Source organism: Pristiophorus japonicus, chromosome 23, assembly GCF_044704955.1.
Source record: "Pristiophorus japonicus isolate sPriJap1 chromosome 23, sPriJap1.hap1, whole genome shotgun sequence".
NCBI classification, from domain to species: domain Eukaryota; kingdom Metazoa; phylum Chordata; class Chondrichthyes; family Pristiophoridae; genus Pristiophorus; species Pristiophorus japonicus.
Window position 1 is genome coordinate 32,684,815 of NC_091999.1, and position 22,424 is coordinate 32,707,238.

At 43.6% G+C, this 22,424-nt stretch overlaps 8 non-coding genes across 8 annotated transcripts; all 8 read left to right on the forward strand.

Annotated features, from left to right (window-relative positions):
• The first annotated feature begins 1,227 nt into the window (after nucleotides 1-1,227).
• trnat-ggu (transfer RNA threonine (anticodon GGU)) lies at nucleotides 1,228-1,310 on the forward strand. The gene has a single exon. It is a non-coding gene; the product is annotated as a tRNA-Thr (tRNA).
• A 5,853-nt stretch (nucleotides 1,311-7,163) lies between these two features.
• Nucleotides 7,164-7,246, forward strand: trnal-uaa (transfer RNA leucine (anticodon UAA)). Its single transcript has one exon. It is a non-coding gene; the product is annotated as a tRNA-Leu (tRNA).
• A 2,309-nt stretch (nucleotides 7,247-9,555) lies between these two features.
• On the forward strand, nucleotides 9,556-9,638 carry trnal-uaa (transfer RNA leucine (anticodon UAA)). The gene has a single exon. It is a non-coding gene; the product is annotated as a tRNA-Leu (tRNA).
• Nucleotides 9,639-11,959: 2,321 nt separating this feature from the next.
• On the forward strand, nucleotides 11,960-12,042 carry trnal-uaa (transfer RNA leucine (anticodon UAA)). Its single transcript has one exon. It is a non-coding gene; the product is annotated as a tRNA-Leu (tRNA).
• Nucleotides 12,043-14,360: 2,318 nt separating this feature from the next.
• On the forward strand, nucleotides 14,361-14,443 carry trnal-uaa (transfer RNA leucine (anticodon UAA)). The gene has a single exon. It is a non-coding gene; the product is annotated as a tRNA-Leu (tRNA).
• A 2,327-nt stretch (nucleotides 14,444-16,770) lies between these two features.
• Nucleotides 16,771-16,853, forward strand: trnal-uaa (transfer RNA leucine (anticodon UAA)). Its single transcript has one exon. It is a non-coding gene; the product is annotated as a tRNA-Leu (tRNA).
• A 2,320-nt stretch (nucleotides 16,854-19,173) lies between these two features.
• Nucleotides 19,174-19,256, forward strand: trnal-uaa (transfer RNA leucine (anticodon UAA)). Its single transcript has one exon. It is a non-coding gene; the product is annotated as a tRNA-Leu (tRNA).
• A 2,326-nt stretch (nucleotides 19,257-21,582) lies between these two features.
• trnal-uaa (transfer RNA leucine (anticodon UAA)) lies at nucleotides 21,583-21,665 on the forward strand. Its single transcript has one exon. It is a non-coding gene; the product is annotated as a tRNA-Leu (tRNA).
• Nucleotides 21,666-22,424: the final 759 nt, after the last annotated feature.

Here is a 22,424-nt window from a genome sequence, read left to right on the forward strand (position 1 = left end):
CACACGTATTGGTGTTCAAAGTTAAAGCACATGGTATTGGGGGTAATGTACTGACGTGGATAGAGAACTGGTTGGCAGACAGAAAGCAGAGAGTCGGGATAAACGGTCCTTTTCAGAAAAGCAGGCAGTGACTTGTGGGGTGCCACAGCGCTCAGTGCTGGGATCCCAGCTATTTACAATATACATTAATGATTTAGATGAAGAAATTGAGTGTAATATCTTCAAGTTTGCAGATGATACTAACAGGGTGGCGGTGTGAGCTGTGAGGAGGACGCTAAGAACTGCAGTGTGACTTGGACCGGTTAGGTGAGAGGGCAAATGCATGGCAGATGCAGTATAATGTGGATAAATATGAGGTTATCCACTTTAGTGGCAAAAACACGAAGGCAGAATATTATCTTTATGGCAGCAGATTTGGAAAACGGGAGCTGCAACGAGACCTGGGTGTCATCGTACATCAGTCATTGAAAGCTGGCATGCAGTTCCAGCAGGCAGTGAAGAAGGCAAATGGTATGTTGGCCTTCATAACTAGGGGATTTGAGTATCGGCGCAGGGAGGTCTTACTGCAGTTGTACAGGACCTTTGTGAGACCTCACCTGGAATATTGTGTTCAGTTTTGGTCTCGTAATCTGAGGAAGGTCTTTCTTGCTATTGAGGGAGTGCAGCAAAGGTTTACCTGACTGATTCCCGGGATGGCAGGACTGACATATGAGGAGAGATTGAATCGACTGTGTCTCTGTGTCTGTCTATCTGTATATATGTCTCTGTGTATGTGCAACTGTCTGTGGAAATCATCACCGTGAACTTGGTATGTCCTGGAACTTAAAAAAAAAGACTTGGGGAAAGTAATACGGCTGTGAACTTTTGTCTCAGCTTTGGTTCAGTGGCAACATTCTCGACTGAATCAGGAGTTTGTGTGTTCAAGTCGCACTCCTGAGACTTGAGCATATAATCTTTGCTAACACTCAACTGCAGGACTTGGGGAATTTTGCTGTTTTGAAGCTGTTGACATTCGGATGAAATGTTAAATTGAAGCTCCGTCTGCGCACTCGGGTGGATGTGAGAGGTCCCAGAGCATTACTTCAAAAAGAACAGGAGAGTTGCCCCCGTGTCAATATTGCTAAAAATGATCGGAAATGCTCCCTGAAACCCGATGTGCATGTGTGTGGCTGTGGGGGTGGAGATGAAGCCCAGATTCTCACAGAGACAGAATCCAATTGTGACGGGACCAGGATGGCCGAGTGGTTAAGGCGTTGGGCTGGTGATCCAATGGGTTTTCACGCTCGTGGGTTCGTATCCCAGTCCTGGTGATTGCTTAATTAAACAAAGATTCTTTTCCCATCCTGCTCAGTGATACCCGAATTTCATCTGTTGCATTTGCATTTTTCTGTAACTCGGTGACACTCTGAGCAGATAATGAAATGAAATTGTGCAATGTATCTGTGTCGCTAAGTCTCTGCCTCTCTCTCCCTTTAGAGAGCTGTGTATGTGTTTGTGTATTTGAATCTTTGTCTCTCTCAGTCTGCCTCTCTCTGATTCACTCTGTCTGTCCCTTTTACTTTGTTTGTCTCTGTCTCTCAATCTGTCTCTTTCTCACGGTGTCAAGTTCTGTTCCAAAGGGATTCTCTCAGACTATCTGTCTGACTGTCTCTCTCTTTCCATCATCTCTGTCTGTCCATGTCTTTGCCTGTCTCTATTACTCCCTGCCTCTAACCTGATGAGTATTTCCATCATTTTCTGTTTTTGCCTCTTTGTCTCTCTCTCTATCTCTCTTTTTCTCCATCTGTCTCCCTCTTTGTCTCTCTCTTTGTCCCTGGCTTTTTCTTTTCATTCCATCACTATTTGACTCCCTCTCATTTTGGAGCACGCAAACACATCTCTGTGTATGTATGTTTTCAAGTCTTTGTCTCACTCAGTCTGACCCTCCGTCTCAGTCTCAAACTTTCTGTCTCTCTCTGTCTGTATCTCACTTTCTGTCACTCCCTGTTTCCCTGTTTGTCTCTGTTTCTCAATGTGTCTCTCTCTTTCTCACGGTGTCCAGTTCTGTTCCAATCGGATTCTCTCAGTCTCTCTTTCTGACTATCTCACTCTTTCCCATCATCTCTGTCTGTCTATGTCTCTGCCTGTCTGTCTCTCTTTGTCTGTCTCTGTTAGTCCCTGTCTCTAACCTGATAAGAGTTTCCATCATTTTCTGCTTTTGTTTCTATCTCTCTCTCTCTATCTGTATCTCTCCTTGTCACTGTATTTATCATTGTCTTTCTCTCATTCTATCCCTCTCTCTCTTAATAGATCACACACACAGACCTCTGTATATGTATGTGTTTGAGTCTTTTTCTCACTCAGTCTGCCTCTCGTTTTCAGTCTCACACTTGCTGTCTCTCGTTGTCTCTATCTCGCTGTCTGTCTCTCCCTGTTTGTCGGTTTGCCTCTGTCTCTCAATGTGTCTGTCGACTTTTCATGGTGTCCAGTTCGACTCACAACTCGATTCCTGTTCTGACAGAACTGATGCTCGTCAGTTTCTCGTTTGTATAGTGGTGAGTATTCCCGCCTGTCATGAGGAGTCCGGGGATCAATTCCCCGATGGGGAGGCAGTTGTTTCAAAATGTTGAATTTTACTTCTGTTTCTTGGAAGAGATTCATATTAAAAAGTTCCTGAGCAATATAGAACTGTAAAAATACAGGTAGAGGAGATTGCCTCTTCCTGATTTTGAGCAAACGGAGACTTTTTCATGATTCTTTGGCCGTCTGCTGCACAGAGATGGATGACTGAGTTGTTTCTGCGTAAAGTTCAAGGAGGCAGAAATGCATTAGTCGTGGCCGAGTGGTTAAGGCGATGAACTCGAAATCCATTGAGTTTTCCCCATGCAGGTTCGAATCCTGCAGACTTCGATAACCAGCAGTTTTCATTGCATTTCACAATTTAACCATGTCTCTACAAAACTGATCCTGAGATAGGTGGAATAACATTCAACACTGACATCTCTTTCTGATTTTTATTAATCTGCAATATTAAAGATACACACGGATAGAAAAACGCAAAAAGCTGTCAAATTTTCTGCAGTGATTCAGACTGCCTATCCTTCTATATGTCTAATGCATCGGTGCATCTCCGCTGGTGCGTGTAACTGTCTGTGGAAATCACCACCATGAATTTGGTATGTCCTGGAACTTATAAAAAAGAATTGGGAAAAATAATACAGTTGTGAACTTTGGTATCGGCTTTGTTGCAGTGGCAGCAGTCTCGACTGAATCAGGAGTTTGTGTGTTCAATTCCCACTCCTGAGACTTAAGCATATAATCTTGGCTAACACTCTAGTGCAGCACTTGGGGAATTTTGCATTGTTGAAGCTGTTGACGTTCGGATGAAATGTTAAATTGAAGCTCCGTCTGCACCCTCGTATGGATGTGAAACATCCCAGAGCATTACTCGAAAAAGAATAAGAGAGTTGCCCCCGTGTCAATATTACTAAAAATGTTCGTAAATGCTCACTGAAAAACGATGTGTATGTGTGTGTCTGTGGGAGTGGGGTTGAATCCAGATTCTCGCAGAGACAGAATCCAGATTGTGACAGGACCAGGATGGCCGCGTGGTTAAGGCGGTGGCTTTAAAATTCAATGGACTTTTCCCGCGTGGGTTTGCACCCCACTCCTGGTATCTCTTTAATTTAACACGGATTTCCTCCCATTCCGATCAGTGATACCGGATTTTCATCTGTTGAATCTGCAATTTTCTGTACCTATGTGACACTCTGAGCCGATAATGAAATGAAATTGTGAAATGTATCTGTGTCGCTCGGTCTCTGCCTCTCTCTCTCTTTCGAGAGCTGTGTATGCGTTTGTATGTTTGAGTCTTTGTCTCAATCTATCTGTCCCTGTTTCTCGATTTGTCTCTGTCTCTCAATCTGTCTCTTTCTCACGGTGTCCACGTATGTCCCAATTGGATTCTCTCAGACTCTTTGTCTGATTGGCTCTCTCTTTCCCATCATTTCTGTCTGACCATGTCTTTGCCTGCCTCTGTTCGTCCCTGTCTCTAACCTGATAAGTATTTCCATCATTTTCATTTTTTGTCTCTATCTCTCTCTCGCTATCTGTCTCTCTCCTTGTCACTGTCTTTATCATTGTCTTTCTCTCACTCTTTCCCTCTCTTTCTTTATAAATCACACACACACATCTCTGTATATGTTTGTATTTGAGTCTTTTTCTCACTCAGTCTGCCTCAGACTCATACTTTCTGTCTCTCGTTGTCTCTATCTCGTTGTCTGTCTCTCCCTGTTTGTCGGTTTGTCTCTGTCTCTCAATACGTCGGTCGGCTTCTCATGGTGTCCAGTTCTGTTCACATCTCGATTCCAGGTCTGACAGAGCCACTATCTGTCAGTTCCTCGTTAGTATAGTGGTGAGTATCCCTGCCTGTCATGCGGGAGACTGGGGTTCAATTCGCCGACGAGGAGGCAGTTGTTTCAAATATACAAAGTTTTACTTTTGTTTCTTGGTATCGACTCATGTTAAAAAGTTCCAGAGTATATAGAACATTAAAAATACAGCAAGATCAGATTGCTACTTCCAGATTTTTAGCAAACGAAGACTGTTTCAGGATTCTGTGGCCGTCTGCTGCACAGAAATGGATGACTGAGTTTTATCTGAGTAACATTTAAAGAGGCAGCGGACCAGTAGTTGTGGCCGAGTGGTTAAGACGATGGACTGAAAATCCATTGGGGTTTCCCCGTGCAGATTTGATTCCGGCCGACTGCGTTTCTCAGCATATTTCATTCTGTTTGATAATTTAACCAGGTTCATGCAAAACTGATTCTGAGATAGATGGAACAAAAGCCAGCCAAAGTAGCGACAGTGAACCTGCCTGTCTATCCATCTATTTGTATAAGGCACTCTGTGTATATCTTGATCTGGGTGTCATGGTACATCAGTCATTGAAAGTTGGCACGCAGGTGCAGCAGGCGGTGAAGCAGGCAAATGGCATGTTCGCCTTCATAGCTGGGTGATTTGAGTACAGGAGCAGGGAGGTCTGACTGCAGTTGTACAGAGCCTTGGTGGGGTCACACCTGGAATATTGTGTTTAGTTTTGTTCTCACAATCTGAGGAAGGACGTCCTTGCTATTGAGGGAGTACAGCGAAGATTCACCAGCTTGATTCCCGGGATGGTAGGACTGACATATGAGGAGAGACTGGATCAACTGGGCTGGTATCCACTGGAGTTTAGAAGAATGAGAGGCGCTCCCATAGAAATATATAAAATTCCGACGAGATTGGACAGGTTAGAGGCGGGTAGAATGTTCCCATTGCTGTGGAATTCGAGAACCAATGGTGACAGTGTAAGATTAAGTGGTAAGGTATTTAGGACCGAAATGAGGAGAAACTTCTTCACTCTGGCATTCTCTACCGCAGAAAGTTGTTGAGGCCAGATCGTTAGATATATTCAAAACGGAGTTAGATATGGCCCTTACGGCTAAAGGGATCAAGGGGTATGGAGAGAAAGCAGGAAAGGGGTACTGAGGTTGAATGATCAGCCATGATCTTATTGAATGATGGTGCAGGCTCGAAGGGCCGAATGGCCTACTCCTGCAACTAATTTATTTGTTTCTATGTTTCTATGTTGATGCGTGTATATTTTTGGTTATTGTGTATGTGTGTGTCTGTGTATGTCTGTCTGTATGCATGTCTCTGTGTATGTGCAACTGTCTATGGAAATCATCACCATGAATTTGGTGCGTCCTGGAAATTTTAAAAAGCTTCGGGAAAATAATACGGTTGTGATCTTTGGTATCGGCTTTTTTTCAGTGGCTCCATTCTCGACTGAATCAGGAGGTTGTGTGTGTCAGTCGCACTCCTGAGACTTGAGCACGTCATCTTGGCTGACACTCAAATGCAGTGCTTGGGGAATTTTGCATTGTTGAAGCTGTTGACATTCGGATGAAATGTTAAATTGAAGCTTCATCTGCACACTCGGGTGGATGTGAAAGGTCCCATAGCATTCTCATGGTGTCCAGTTCTATTCACAGCTCGAATATTGCTTTGACAAAACCCATGCGCATCAATTCCTCGTGGGAAAGTGGTGAATATCCCCGCCTGTCACACGGGAGACCACGGTTCAATTTCCTAACGGGGAGGCTGCATTTTACAAAAGGCAGAATTTTGCTTCTGTTTCTTGGTATCGATTCATATTAAAAAGTTCCAGAGCAATATAGAGCAGCAAAAATACAGCCTCTTCCAGATTTTTCGCAAACGGTGACTTTTTCACTATTCTGTGGCCGTCTGCTGCACAGAGATGGATGGTTGAGTTTTAACTGAGTAACATTTAAAAAGGCAACGAGCCAGTAGTCGTGGCCCATTGGTTAAGGCCATAGATTAAAAATCCATTCGGGTTTCCCCGCATAGATTTGAATCCTGCCGACTCCGTTTCTCAGCATATTTCATTCTGTTTGACAATTTAACCAGGTCCCTGCAAAACTGATTCTGAGATAGACGGAACAACGTCCCACACCTTTCAATGCCGCCGCTATTTTCTTTCTTTCATTAATCTGCAATATTCACGATACATACGGATAGAAAATCGCAAAAATCAGCCAAAGTTGCGACAGTGATTCAGCATGTCTATCCCTCGAGATGTATAAGGCATCTGTGCATGTCCGTTGGTGCGTGTAAATTTTTGTGTGTGTGTCTCTGTGTCTGTCTATCTGTAAAAATGTCTATGTGTATGTGCAACTGTCTGTGGAAATCATCACCATGAATTTGGTATGTCCCGGAACTTAAAAAAACCCTTGGGAAAGTAATATGGCTGTGAACTTTTGTCTCAGCTTTGGTTCAGTGGCAGCATTCTTGACTGAATCAGGAGTTTGTGTGTACAAGTCGCACTCCTGAGACTTGAGCATATAACCTTGGCTAACACTCAACTGCAGCATTGGGGAATTTTGCATTGTTGAAACTGTTGACTTTCGGATGAAATCTTAAATTGAAGCTCCGTCTGCGCACTCGGGTGGTTGTGAGAGGTCACAGAGCATTGCTCGAAAAAGAATAGGAGAGTTGCCCCCGTATCAATATTCCGAAAAATGTTCGGAAATACTCCCTGAAACCCGATGTGTTTGTGTGTGTCTGTGGAGGTGGAGTTGAAGCCCAGATTCTCACATAGACAGAATCGAATCGCTGACAGCACCAGGATGGCCGAGTGGTTAAGGCGTTGGGCTTAAAATCCAATGGGTTTATACCCGCGTTGGTTCGAGCCCCACTCCTGGTAATTACTTAATTAAACAGTGATTTTTCCCATTCTGCTCAGTGATAACTGATTTTCATCTGTTGCATTTGCATTTTTCTGCAGCTCATTGTCAATCTGAGCAGATAATGAAACGAAATTGTGAAATGTGTCTGTATCGCTCAGTCTCTGTCTTTAGAGAGCTGTATATGTATTTATGTGTTTGAGTCTTTGTCTCTCTCAGTCTGCCTCTCTCAGATTCACTCTGTCTGTCCCTGTTTCAATGTTTGTCTCTGTCTCTCAATCTGTCTCCTTCACACGGTATCCAGTTCTGTTCCAATGGGATTCTGTCATACTCTCTTTCTGACTGTCTCGTTCTTTTCCACCATCTCTATCTTTGCCTGTCTCTGCTCGTCCGTGTCTCTAACCTGAAGAGTATTTCCATCATTTTCTATTTCTGTCTCGATGTCTCTCTCTCTCTATATATCTTTCTCTCTATCTGTCTCCCTCTTTGTCTCTCTCCTTGTCCCTGTCTTTCCCTCACTCTTTCCCTCCCTCTCTTTATAAATCAGACAAACACATCTCTGTATATGTATGTGTTTGAGTCTTTGCCTCACTCAGTCTGACTCTAACTCTCAGTCTCAAACTTTCTGTCTCTCTCTGTCTCTACCTCGCTGTCAGTTTCTCCCTGTTTTGCTGTTTGTCTCTCTGTCTCTCAATGTGCCTGTCTCTTTCTCACGGTGTCCAGTTGTGTTCCAATGGGATTCTCTCAGTCTCTGTCTGACTGTTTCACTCTTTCCCATCATCTCTGTCTATCTATGTCTCTGCCTGCCTGTCTCTCTTTGCCTGTCGCTGGTACTTCATGTCTCTAACCTGCTGAGAATTTCCAACATTTTCTTTTTATTTCTTTGTCTCTCTGTCTATCTGTCGCTCTCTCTCCATCTGTCTCTCTCCTTGTCACTTTCTTTATGATTGTCTTTCTCTCACTCTTTCCCTCTTTCTCTTTATAGATCACACACACAGATCTCTTTAGATGTATGTGTTTGAGAGTCTTTTTCTCACTCAGTCTGCCTCTCGTTTTCAGTCTCACACTTGCTGTCTCTCGTTGTCTCGATCTCGCTGTCTGTCTCTCCCTGTTTGTCGGTTTGTCTCTGTCTCGCAATGTGTCTGTCGACTTCTCATGGTGTCCAGTTCTATTCACAGCTCGAATATTGCTTTGACAAAACCCATGCGCATCAATTCCTCGTGAGAAAGTGGTGAATATGCCCGCCTGTCACACGGGAGACCACGGTTCAATTTCCTAATGGGGAGGCTGCATTTTACAAAAGGCAGAACTTTGCTTCTGTTTCTTGGTATAGATTCATATTAAAAAGTTCCAGAGCAATATAGAGCAGCAAAAATACAGCCTCTTCCAGATTTTTAGCAAACGGTGACTTTTTCACTATTCTGTGGCCGTCTGCTGCACAGAGATGGATGGTTGAGTTTTAACTGAGTAACATTTAAAAAGGCAACAAGCCAGTAGTCGTGGCCCATTGGTTCAGGCCATAGACTAAAAATCCATTCGGGTTTCCCCGCATAGATTTGAATCCTGCCGACTCCGTTTCTCAGCATATTTCATTCTGTTTGACAATTTAACCAGGTCCCTGCAAAACTGATTCTGAGATAGACGGAACAACGTCCCACACCTTTCAATGCCGCCGCTATTTTATTTATTTCATTAATCTGCAATATTCACGATACATACGGATAGAAAATCGCAAAAATCAGCCAAAGTTGCGACAGTGATTCAGCATGTCTATCCCTCGAGATGTCTAAGGCATCTGTGCATGTCCGTTGGTGCATGTAAATTTTTGTGTGTGTGTCTCTGTGTCTGTCTATCTGTAAAAATGTCTATGTGTATGTGCAACTGTCTGTGGAAATCATCACCATGAATTTGGTATGTCCCGGAACTGAAAAAAAAGACTTGGGAAAGTAATATGGCTGTGAACTTTTGTCTCAGCTTTGGTTCAGTGGCAGCATTCTTGACTGAATCAGGTGTTTGTGTGTACAAGTCGCACTCCTGAGACTTGAGCATATAACCTTAGCTAACACTCAACTGCAGCATTTGGGGAATTTTGCATTGTTGAAACTGTTGACTTTCGGATGAAATGGTAAATTGAAGCTCCGTCTACGCACTCGGGTGGTTGTGAGAGGTCCCAGAGCATTACTCGAAAAAGAATAGGAGAGTTGCCCCCGTGTCAATATTCCGAAAATTGTTCGCAAATACTCCCTGAAACCCGATATGTTTGTGTGTGTCTGTGGAGGTGGAGTTGAAGCCCAGATTCTCACAGAGACAGAATCCAATAGCTGACGGCACCAGGATGGCCGAGTGGTTAAGGCGTTGGGCTTAAGATCCAATGGGTTTATACCCGCGTGGATTCGAACCCCACTCCTTGTAATTACTTAATTAAACAGTGATTTCTCCCATTCTGCTCAGTGATAACTGATTTTCATCTGTTGCATTTGCATTTTTCTGCAGCTCGGTGACAATCTGAGCCGATAATGAAATGAAATTGTGAAATGTATCTGTATCGCTCAGAGTCTGCCTCTCGCTCTGTCTTTAGAGAGCTGTATATGTATTTATGTGTTTGAGTCTTTGTCTCTCTCAGTCTGCCTCTCTCAGATTCACTCTGTCTGTCCCTGTTTCAATGTTTGTCTCTGTCTCTCAATCTGTCTCCTTCACACGGTATCCAGTTCTGTTCCAATGGGATTCTGTCATACTCTCTGTCTGACTGTCTCGTTCTTTCCCATCATCTCGGTCTTTGCCTGTCTCTGCTCGTCCCTGTCTCTAACCTTTGAGTATTTCCATCATTTTCTGTTGTTGTCTCGATGTCTCTCTCTCTCAATTTATCTTTCTCTCTATCTGTCTCCCTCTTTGTCGCTCTCTATGTCCCTGTCTTTCTCGCACTCTTTCCCTCCCTCTCTTTATAAATCACACAAACACATCTCTGTATATGTATGTGTTTGAGCCTTTGCCTCACTCAGTCTGACCCTAACTCTCAGTCTCAAACTTTCTGTCTCTCTCTGTCTCTACCTCGCTGTCAGTTTCTCCCTGTTTTGCTGTTTGTCTCTGTCTCTCAATGTGCCTGTCTCTTTCTCACGGTGTCCAGTTGTGTTCCAATGGGATTCTCTCAGTCTCTGTCTGACTGTCTCACTCTTTCCCATCATCTCTGTCTATCTATGTCTCTGCCTGCCTGTCTCTCTTTGCCTGTCGCTGGTAGTTCCAGTCTCTAACCTGCTGAGAATTTCCAACATTTTCTTTTTATTTCTTTGTCTCTCTGTCTATCTGTCGCTCTCTCTCTCCATCTGTCTCTCTCCTTGTCACTTTCTTTATGATTGTCTTTCTCTCACTCTTTCCCTCTTTCTCTTTATAGATCACACACACAGATCTCTTTAGATGTATGTGTTTGAGAGTCATTTTCTCACTCAATCTGCCTCTCGTTTTCAGTCTCACACTTGCTGTCTCTCGTTGTCTCGATCTCGCTGTCTGTCTCTCCCTGTTTGTCGGTTTGTCTCTGTCGCGCAATGTGTCTGTCGACTTCTCATGGTGTCCAGTTCTGTTCACAGCTCGAATATTGCTTTTGACAAAATCCATGCGCATCAATTCCTCGTGGGAAAGTGGTGAATATCCCCGCCTTTCACACGGGAGACCACTGTTCAATTCCCTAACGGGGAGGCTGCATTTCACAAAAGGCAGAATTTTGCTTCTGTTTCTTGGTATAGATACATTTTAAAAAGTTCCAGGGCAATATAGATCAGCAAAAATACAGCCTCTTCCAGATTTTTAGCAAACGGTGACTTTTTCACTATTCTGTGTCCGTCTGCTGCACAGAGATGGATGGTTGAGTTTTAACTGAGTAACATTAAAAAAGGCAACGAGCCCGCAGTCGTGGCCCATTGGTTAAGGCCATAGACTAAAAATCCATTCGGGTTTCCCTGCATAGATTTGAATCCTGCCGACTCCGTTTCTCAGCATATTTCATTCTGTTTGACAATTTAACCAGGTCCCTGCAAAACTGATTCTGAGATAGACGGAACAACGTCCCACACCTTTCAATGCCGCCGCTATTTTCTTTCTTTCATTAATCTGCAATATTCACGATACATACGGATAGAAAATCGCAAAAATCAGCCAAAGTTGCGACAGTGATTCAGCCTGTCTATCCCTCGAGATGTCTAAGGCATCTGTGCATGTCCGTTGGTGCGTGTAAATTTTTGTGTGTGTGTCTCTGTGTCTGTCTATCTGTAAAAATGTCTATGTGTATGTGCAACTGTCTGAGGAAATCATTACCATGAATTTGGTATGTCCTGGAACTTAAAAAAAAGACTTGGGAAAGTAATATGGCTGTGAACTTTTGTCTCAGCTTTGGTTCAGTGGCAGCATTCTTGACTGAATCAGGAGTTTGTGTGTTCAAGTCGCACTCCTGAGACTTGAGCATGCAATCTTGGTTAACACTCAACTAGAGCATTTGGGGAATTTTGCATTGTTGAAACTGTTGACTTTCGGATGAAATGTTAAATTGAAGCTCCGTCTGCGCACTCGGGTGGTTGTGAGAGGTCCCAGAGCATTACTCGAAAAAGAATAGGAGAGTTGCCCCCGTGTCAATATTCCGAAAAATGTTCGGAAATACTCCCTGAAACCCGATGTGTTTGTGTGTGTCTGTGGAGGTGGAGTTGAAGCCCAGATTCTCACATAGACAGAATCCAATAGCTGACGGCACCAGGATGGCCGAGTGGTTAAGGCGTTGGGCTTAAGATCCAATGGGTTTATACCCGCGTGGGTTCGAACCCCACTCCTGGTAATTACTTAATTAAACAGTGATTTCTCCCATTCTGCTCAGTGATAACTGATTTTCATCTGTTGCATTTGCATTTTTCTGCAGCTCGGTGACATTCTGAGCAGATAATGAAATGAAATTGTGAAATGTATCTGTATCGCTCAGTCTCTGCCTCTCGCTCTCTCTTTAGAGAGCTGTATATGTATTTGTGTGTTTGAGTCTTTGACTCTCTCAGTCTGCCTCTCTCTGATTCACTCTGTCTGTCCCTGTTTCTCTGTTTGTCTCTATCTCTCAATCTGTCTCCTTCACACGGTATCCAGTTCTGTTCCAATGGGATTCTGTCATACTCTCTGTCTGACTGTCTCGTTCTTTCCCATCATCTCTGTCTTTGCCTGTCTCTGCTCGTCCCTGTCTCTCACCTGATGAGTATTTCCATCATTTTCTGTTGTTGTCTCGATGTCTCTCTCTCTCTATTTATCTTTCTCTCTATCTGTCTCCCTCTTTGTCGCTCTCCTTGTCCCTGTCTTTCTCTCACTCTTTCCCTCCCTCTCTTTATAAATCACACAAACTCATCTCTGTATATGTATGTGTTTGAGTCTTTGCCTCACTCAGTCTGACCCGAACTCTCAGTCTCAAACTTTCTGTCTCTCTCTGTCTCTACCTCGCTGTCAGTTTCTCCCTGTTTTGCTGTTTGTCACTGTCTCTCAATGTGCCTGTCTCTTTCTCACGATGTCCAGTTGTGTTCCAATGGGATTCTCTCAGTCTCTGTCTGACTGTTTCACTCTTTCCCATCATCTCTGTCTATCTATGTCTCTGCCTGCCTGTCTCTCTTTGCCTGTCGCTGGTAGTTCCAGTCTCTAACCTGCTGAGAAATTCCAACATTTTCTTTTTATTTCTTTGTCTCTCTGTCTATCTGTCGCTCTCTCTCCATCTGTCTCTCTCCTTGTCACTTTCTTTATGATTGTCTTTCTCTCACTCTTTCCCTCTTTCTCTTTATAGATCACACACACAGATCTCTTTAGATGTATGTGTTTGAGAGTCTTTTTCTCACTCAGTCTGCCTCTCGTTTTCAGTCTCACACTTGCTGTCTCTCGTTGTCTCGATCTCGCTGTCTGTCTCTCCCTGTTTGTCGGTTTGTCTCTGTCTCGCAATGTGTCTGTCGACTTCTCATTGTGTCCAGTTCTATTAACAGCTCGAATATTGCTTTGACAAAACCCATGCGCATCAATTCCTCGTGGGAAAGTGGTGAATATCCCCGCCTGTTACACGGGAGACCACGGTTCAGTTCCCTAACGGGAAGCCTGCATTTTACAAGAGGCAGAATTTTGCTTCTGTTTCTTGGTATAGATTCATATTAAAAAGTTCCAGAGCAATATAGAGCAGCAAAAATACAGCCTCTTCCAGATTTTTAGCAAACGGTGACTTTTTCACGATTCTGTGGCCGTCTGCTGCACAGAGATGATTGGTTGAGTTTTAACTGAGTATCATTTAAAAAGGCAGCAAGCCAGTCGTCGTGGCCCAGTGGTTAAGGCAATAGATTAAAAATCCATTCGGGTTTCCCCGCATAGATTTGAATCCTGCCGACTACGTTTCTCAGCATATTTCATTCTGTTTGACAATTTAACGAGGGCCCTGCAAAACTGATTCTGAGATAGACGGAACAACGTCCCACACCTTTCAATGCCGCCGCTGTTTTCTTTCTTTCATTAATCTGCAATATTCACGATACTTACGGATAGAAAATCGCAAAAATCAGCCAAAGTTGCGACAGTGATTCAGCCTGTCGATCCCTCGAGATGTCTAAGGCATCTGTGCATGTCCGTTGGTGCGTGTAAATTTGTGTGTGTGTCTCTGTGTCTGTCTCTCTATAAAAATGTCTATGTGTATGTGCAACTGTCTGTGGAAATCATCACCATGAATTTGGTATGTCCTGGAACTTAAAAAAAAGACTTGGGGAAAGTAATATGGCTGTGAACTTTTGTCTCAGCTTTGGTTCAGTGGCAGCATTCTTGACTGAATCAGGAGTTTGTGTGTTCAAGTCGCACTCCTGAGACTTCAGCATATAATCTTGGCTAACACTCAACTGCAGCATTTGGGGAATTTTGCATTGTTGAAACTGTTGACTTTCGGATGAAATGTTAAATTGCATCTCCGTCTGCGCACTCGGGTGGTTGTGAGAGGTCCTTGAGCATTACTCGAAAAAGAATAGGAGAGTTGCCCCCGTGTCAATATTCCGAAAAATGTTCGGAAATGCTCCCTGAAACCCGATGTGTTTGTTTGTGTCTGTGGAGGTGGAGTTGAAGCCCAGATTCTCACATAAACAGAATCCAATGGCTGACGGCACCAGGATGGCCGAGTGGTTAAGGCGTTGGACTTAAGATCCAATGACTTTATACCTGCGTGGGTTCGAACCTCACTCCTGGTAATTACTTAATTAAACAGTGATATCTCCCATTCTGCTCAGTGATAACTGATTTTCATCTGTTGCATTTGCATTTTTCTGTAGCTCCGTGACAATCTGAGAGGATAATGAAATGAAATTGTGAAATGTATCTATATCGCTCAGTCTCTGCCTCGCGCTCTGTCTTTAGAGAGCTGTATATGTATTTGTGTGTTTGAGTCTTTGTCTCTCTCAGTCTGCCTCTCTCTGATTCACTCTGTCTGTCCCTGTTTCTCTGTTTGTCTCTGTCTCTCAATCTGTCTCCTTCACACTGTATCCAGTTCTGTTCCAATGGGATTCTGTCATACTCTCTGTCTGACTGTCTCGTTCTTTCCCATCATCTATGTCTGTCCATGTCTTTGCCTGTCTCTGCTCGTCCCTGTCTCTAACCTGATGAATATTTCCATCATTTTCTGTTTTTGTCTCGATGTCTCTCTCTATTTATCTTTCTCTCTATCTGTCTCCCTCTTTGTCTCTCTCCTTGTCCCTGTTTTTCTCTCACTCTTTCCCTCCCTCTCTTTATAAATCACACAAACACATCTCTGTATATGTATGTGTTTGAGTCTTTGCCTCACTCAGTCTGACCCTCCCTCTCAGTCTCAAACTTTCTGTCTCTCTCTCTCTCTACCTCGCTGTCTGTTTCGCCCTGTTTCGCTGTTTGTCTCTGTCTCTCAATGTGCCTGTCTCTTTCTCACGGTGTCCAGTTGTGTTCCAATGGGATTCTCTCACTCTCTCTGTCTGACTGTCTCACTCTTTCCCATCATCTCTGTCTATCTATGTCTCTGCCTGCCTGTCTCTCTTTGCCTGTCGCTGGTAGTTTCTGTCTCTAACCTGCTGAGAATTTCCAACATTTTCTTTTTATTTCTTTGTCTCTCTGTCTATCTGTCGCTCTCTCTCCATCTGTCTCTCTCCTTGTCACTTTCTTTATGATTGTCTTTCTCTCACTCTTTCTCTCTTTCTCTTTATAGATCACACACACAGATCTCTTTAGATGTATGTGTTTGAGAGTCTTTTTCTCACTCAGTCTGCCTCTCGTTTTCAGTCTCACACTTGCTGTCTCTCGTTGTCTCGATCTCGCTGTCTGTCTCTCCCTGTTTGCCAGGTTGTCTCTGTCTCGCAATGTGGCTGTCGACTTCTCATGGTGTGCAGTTCTATTCACAGCTCGAATATTGCTTTTGACAAAATCCATGCGGATCAATTCCTCGTGGGAAAATGGTGAATATCCCCGCCTGTCACACGGGAGACCACGGTTGAATTCCCTAACGGGGAGGCTGCATTTTACAAAAGGCAGAATTTTGCTTCTGTTTCATGGTATAGATTCATATTAAAACGTTCCAGACCAATATAGAGCAGCAAAAATACAGCCTCTTCCATATTTTTAGCAAACGGTGACTTTGTCACTATTCTGTGGCGTCTGCTGCACAGAGATGGATGGTTGAGTTTTAACTGAGTAACATTTAAAAAGGCAGCGAGCCAGTAGTCGTGGCCCATTGGTTAAGGCCATAGACTAAAAATCCATTCGGGTTTCCCCGCATAGATTTGAATCCTGCCGACTCCGTTTCTCAGCATATTTCATTCTGTTTGACAATTTAACCAGGTCCCTGCAAAACTGATTCTGAGATAGACGGAACAACGTCCCACACCTTTCAATGCCGCCGCTATTTTCTTTCTTTCATTAATCTGCAATATTCACGATCCATACGGATAGAAAATCGCAAAAATCAGCCAAAGTTGCGACAGTGATTCAGCCTGTCTATCCCTCGAGATGTCTAAGGCATCTGTGTATGTCCGTTGGTGCGTGTAAATTTTTGTGTGTGTGTCTCTGTGTCTGTCTATCTGTAAATATGTCTATGTGTATGTGCAACTGTCTGTGGAAATCATCACCATGAATTTGGTATGTCCTGGAACTTAAAAAAAAGACTTGGGAAAGTAATATGGCTGTGAACTTTTGTCTCAGCTTTGGTTCAGTGGCAGCATTCTTGACTGAATCAGGAGTTTGTGTGTTCAAGTCGCACTCCTGAGACTTCAGCATATAATCTTGGCTAACACTCAACTGCAGCATTTGGGGAATTTTGCAGTGTTGAAACTGTTAACTTTCGGATGAAATGTTAAATTGAAGCTCCGTCTGCGCACTCGGGTGGTTGTGAGAGGTCCCAGAGCATTACTCGAAAAAGAATAGGAGAGTTGCCCCCGTGTCAATATTCCGAAAAATGTTCGGAAATGATCCCTGAAACCCGATGATTTTGTGTGTGTCTGTGGAGATGGAGTTGAAGCCCAGATTCTCACATAGACAGAATCCAATAGCTAACGGCACCAGGATGGCCGAGTGGTTAAGGCGTTGGACTTAAGATCCAATGGGTTGATACCTGCGTGGGTTCGAACCCCACGCCTGGTAATTACTTAATTAAACAGTGATATATCCCATTCTGCTCAGTGATAACTGATTTTCATCTGTTGCATTTGCATTTTTCTGCAGCTCGGTGACAATCTGAGCAGATAATGAAATGAAATTGTGAAATGTATCTGTATCGCTCAGTCTCTGCCTCTCGCTATGTCTTTAGAGAGCTGTATATGTATTTGTGTGTTTGAGTCTTTCTCTCTCTCAGTCTGCCTCTCTCTGATTCACTCTGTCTGTCCCTGTTTCTCTGTTTGTCTCTGTCTCTCAATCTGTCTCCTTCACACGGTATCCAGTTCTGTTCCAATGGGATTCTGTCATACTCTCTGTCTGACTGTCTCGTTCTTTCCCATCATCTCTGTCTTTGCCTGTATCTGCTCGTCCCTGTCTCTAACCTGATGAGTATTTCCATCATTTTCTGTTTTTGTCTCGATGTCTCTCTCTCTCTATTTATCTTTCTCTCTATCTGTCTCCCTCTTTGTATCTCTCCTTGTCCCTGTCTTTCTCACACTCTTTCCCTCCCTCTCTTTATAAATCACACAAACACATCTCTGTATATGTGTGTGTTTGAGTCTTTGCCTCACTCAGTCTGACCCTAACTCTCAGTCTCAAACTTTCTGTCTCTCTCTGTCTCTACCTCGCTGTCTGTTTCTCCCTGTTTTGCTGTTTGTCTCTGTCTCTCAATGTGCCTGTCTCTTTCTCACGGTGTCCAGTTGTGTTCCAATGGGATTCTCTCACTCTCTCTGTCTGACTGTCTCACTCTTTCCCATCATCTCTGTCTATCTATGTCTCTGCCTGCCTGTCTCTCTTTGCCTGTCGCTGGTAGTTTCTGTCTCTAACCTGCTGAGAATTTCCAACATTTTCTTTTTATTTCTTTGTCTCTCTGTCTATCTGTCGCTCTCTCTCCATCTGTCTCTCTCCTTGTCACTTTCTTTATGATTGTCTTTCTCTCACTCTTTCTCTCTTTCTCTTTATAGATCACACACACAGATCTCTTTAGATGTATGTGTTTGAGAGTCTTTTTCTCACTCAGTCTGCCTCTCGTTTTCAGTCTCACACTTGCTGACTCTCGTTGTCTCGATCTCGCTGTCTGTCTCTCCCTGTTTGTCGGTTTGTCTCTGTCTCGCAATGTGTCTGTCGACTTCTCATGGTGTCCAGTTCTATTAACTGCTCGAATATTGCTTTGACAAAACCCATGCGCATCAATTCCTCGTGGGAAAGTGGTGAATATCCCCGCCTGTTACACGGGAGACCACGGTTCAGTTCCCTAACGGGAAGCCTGCATTTTACAAGAGGCAGAATTTTGCTTCTGTTTCTTGGTATAGATTCATATTAAAAAGTTCCAGAGCAATATAGAGCAGCAAAAATACAGCCTCTTCCAGATTTTTAGCAAACGGTGACTTTTTCACGATTCTGTGGCCGTCTGCTGCACAGAGATGATTGGTTGAGTTTTAACTGAGTATCATTTAAAAAGGCAGCAAGCCAGTAGTCGTGGCCCAGTGGTTAAGGCAGTAGATTAAAAATCCATTCGGGTTTCCCCGCATAGATTTGAATCCTGCCGACTACGTTTCTCAGCATATTTCATTCTGTTTGACAATTTAACGAGGGCCCTGCAAAACTGATTCTGAGATAGACGGAACAACGTCCCACACCTTTCAATGCCGCCGCTGTTTTCTTTCTTTCATTAATCTGCAATATTCACGATACTTACGGATAGAAAATCGCAAAAATCAGCCAAAGTTGCGACAGTGATTCAGCCTGTCGATCCCTCGAGATGTCTAAGGCATCTGTGCATGTCCGTTGGTGCGTGTAAATTTGTGTGTGTGTCTCTGTGTCTGTCTCTCTATAAAAATGTCTATGTGTATGTGCAACTGTCTGTGGAAATCATCACCATGAATTTGGTATGTCCTGGAACTTAAAAAAAAGACTTGGGGAAAGTAATATGGCTGTGAACTTTTGTCTCAGCTTTGGTTCAGTGGCAGCATTCTTGACTGAATCAGGAGTTTGTGTGTTCAAGTCGCACTCCTGAGACTTGAGCATTAAATCTTGGCTAACACTCAACTGCAGCATTTGGGGAATTTTGCATTGTTGAAACTGTTGACTTTCGGATGAAATGTTAAATTGCATCTCCGTCTGCGCACTCGGGTGGTTGTGAGAGGTCCTTGAGCATTACTCGAAAAAGAATAGGAGAGTTGCCCCAGTGTCAATATTCCGAAAAATGTTCGGAAATGCTCCCTGAAACCCGATGTGTTTGTGTGTGTCTGTGGAGGTGGAGTTGAAGCCCAGATTCTCACATAAACAGAATCCAATGGCTGACGGCACCAGGATGGCCGAGTGGTTAAGGTGTTGGACTTAAGATCCAATGGGTTTATACCTGCGTGGGTTCGAACCCCACTCCTGGTAATTACTTAATTAAACAGTGATATCTCCCATTCTGCTCAGTGATAACTGATTTTCATCTGTTGCATTTGCATTTTTCTGTAGCTCGGTGACAATCTGAGAGGATAATGAAATGAAATTGTGAAATGTATCTATATCGCTCAGTCTCTGCCTCGCGCTCTGTCTTTAGAGAGCTGTATATGTATTTGTGTGTTTGAGTCTTTGTCTCTCTCAGTCTGCCTCTCTCTGATTCACTCTGTCTGTCCCTGTTTCTCTGTTTGTCTCTGTCTCTCAATCTGTCTCCTTCACACTGTATCCAGTTCTGTTCCAATGGGATTCTGTCATACTCTCTGTCTGACTGTCTCGTTCTTTCCCATCATCTATGTCTGTCCATGTCTTTGCCTGTCTCTGCTCGTCCCTGTCTCTAACCTGATGAATATTTCCATCATTTTCTGTTTTTGTCTCGATGTCTCTCTCTATTTATCTTTCTCTCTATCTGTCTCCCTCTTTGTCTCTCTCCTTGTCCCTGCTTTTCTCTCACTCTTTCCCTCCCTCTCTTTATAAATCACACAAACACATCTCTGTATATGTATGTGTTTGAGTCTTTGCCTCACTCAGTCTGACCCTCCCTCTCAGTCTCAAACTTTCTGTCTCTCTCTGTCTCTACCTCGCTGTCTGTTTCGCCCTGTTTCGCTGTTTGTCTCTGTCTCTCAATGTGCCTGTCTCTTTCTCACGGTGTCCAGTTGTGTTCCAATGGGATTCTCTCACTCTCTCTGTCTGACTGTCTCACTCTTTCCCATCATCTCTGTCTATCTATGTCTCTGCCTGCCTGTCTCTCTTTGCCTCTCGCTGGTAGTTTCTGTCTCTAACCTGCTGAGAATTTCCAACATTTTATTTTTATTTCTTTGTCTCTCTGTCTATCTGTCGCTCTCTCTCCATCTGTCTCTCTCCTTGTCACTTTCTTTATGATTGTCTTTCTCTCACTCTTTCTCTCTTTCTCTTTATAGATCACACACACAGATCTCTTTAGATGTATGTGTTTGAGAGTCTTTTTCTCACTCAGTCTGCCTCTCGTTTTCAGTCTCACACTTGCTGTCTCTCGTTGTCTCGATCTCGCTGTCTGTCTCTCCCTGTTTGTCGGTTTGTCTCTGTCTCGCAATGTGTCTGTCGACTTCTCATGGTGTCCAGTTCTATTAACAGCTCGAATATTGCTTTGACGAAACCCATGCGCATCAATTCCTCGTGGGAAAGTGGTGAATATCCCCGCCTGTTACACGGGAGACCACGGTTCAGTTCCCTAACGGGAAGCCTGCATTTTACAAGAGGCAGAATTTTGCTTCTGTTTCTTGGTATAGATTCATATTAAAAAGTTCCAGAGCAATATAGAGCAGCAAAAATACAGCCTCTTCCAGATTTTTAGCAAATGGTGACTTTTTCACGATTCTGTGGCCGTCTGCTGCACAGAGATGATTGGTTGAGTTTTAACTGAGTAACATTTAAAAAGGCAGCAAGCCAGTAGTCGTGGCCCAGTGGTTAAGGCAATAGATTAAAAATCTATTCGGGTTTCCCCGCATAGATTTGAATCCTGCCGACTCCGTTTCTCAGCATATTTCATTCTGTTTGACAATTTAACGAGGGCCCTGCAAAACTGATTCTGAGATAGACGGAACAACGTCCCACACCTTTCAATGCCGCCGCTGTTTTCTTTCTTTCATTAATCTGCAATATTCACGATACTTACGGATAGAAAATCGCAAAAATCAGCCCAAGTTGCGACAGTGATTCAGCCTGTCGATCCCTCGAGATGTCTAAGGCATCTGTGCATGTCCGTTGGTGCGTGTAAATTTGTGTGTGTGTCTCTGTGTCTGTCTCTCTATAAAAATGTCTATGTGTATGTGCAACTGTCTGTGGAAATCATCACCATGAATTTGGTATATCCTGGAACTTAAAAAAAAGACTTGGGGAAAGTAATATGGCTGTGAACTTTTGTCTCAGCTTTGGTTCAGTGGCAGCATTCTTGACTGAATCAGGAGTTTGTGTGTTCAAGGCGCACTCCTGAGACTTGAGCATATAATCTTGGCTAACACTCAACTGCAGCATTTGGGGAATTTTGCAGTGTTGAAACTGTTGACTGTCGGATGAAATGTTAAATTTCATCTCCGTCTGCGCACTCGGGTGGTTGTGAGAAGTCCTTGAGCATTACTCGAAAAAGAATAGGAGAGTGGCCCCCGTGTCAATATTCCGAAAAATGTTCGGAAATGCTCCCTGAAACCCGATGTGTTTGTGTGTGTCTGTGGAGGTGGAGTTGAAGCCCAGATTCTCACATCGACAGAATCCAATCGCTGACGGCACCAGGATGGCCGAGTGGTTAAGGCGTTGGACTTAAGATCCAATGGGTTTATACCTGCGTGGGTTCGAACCCCACTCCTGGTAATTACTTAATTAAACAGTGATATCTCCCATTCTGCTCAGTGATAACTGATTTTCATCTGTTGCATTTGCATTTTTCTGTAGCTCGGTGACAATCTGAGCAGATAATGAAATGAAATTGTGAAATGTATCTGTATCGCTCAGTCTCTGCCTCGCGCTCTGTCTTTAGAGAGCTGTATATGTATTTGTGTGTTTGAGTCTTTGTCTCTCTCAGTCTGCCTCTCTCTGATTCACTCTCTCTGTCCCTGTTTCTCTGTTTGTCTCTGTCTCTCAATCTGTCTCCTTCACACTGTATCCAGTTCTGTTCCAATGGGATTCTGTCATACTCTCTGTCTGACTGTCTCGTTCTTTCCCATCATCTATGTCTGTCCATGTCTTTGCCTGTCTCTGCTCGTCCCTGTCTCTAACCTGATGAATATTTCCATCATTTTCTGTTTTTGTCTCGATGTCTCTCTCTATTTATCTTTCTCTCTATCTGTCTCCCTCTTTGTCTCTCTCCTTGTCCCTGTTTTTCTCTCACTCTTTCCCTCCCTCTCTTTATAAATCAGACAAACACATCTCTGTATATGTATGTGTTTGAGTCTTTGCCTCACTCAGTCTGACCCTCCCTCTCAGTCTCAAACTTTCTTTCTCTCTCTGTCTCTACCTCGCTGTCTGTTTCGCCCTGTTTCGCTGTTTGTCTCTGTCTCTCAATGTGCCTGTCTCTTTCTCACGGTGTCCAGTTTTGTTCCAATGGGATTCTCTCAGTCTCTCTGTCTGACT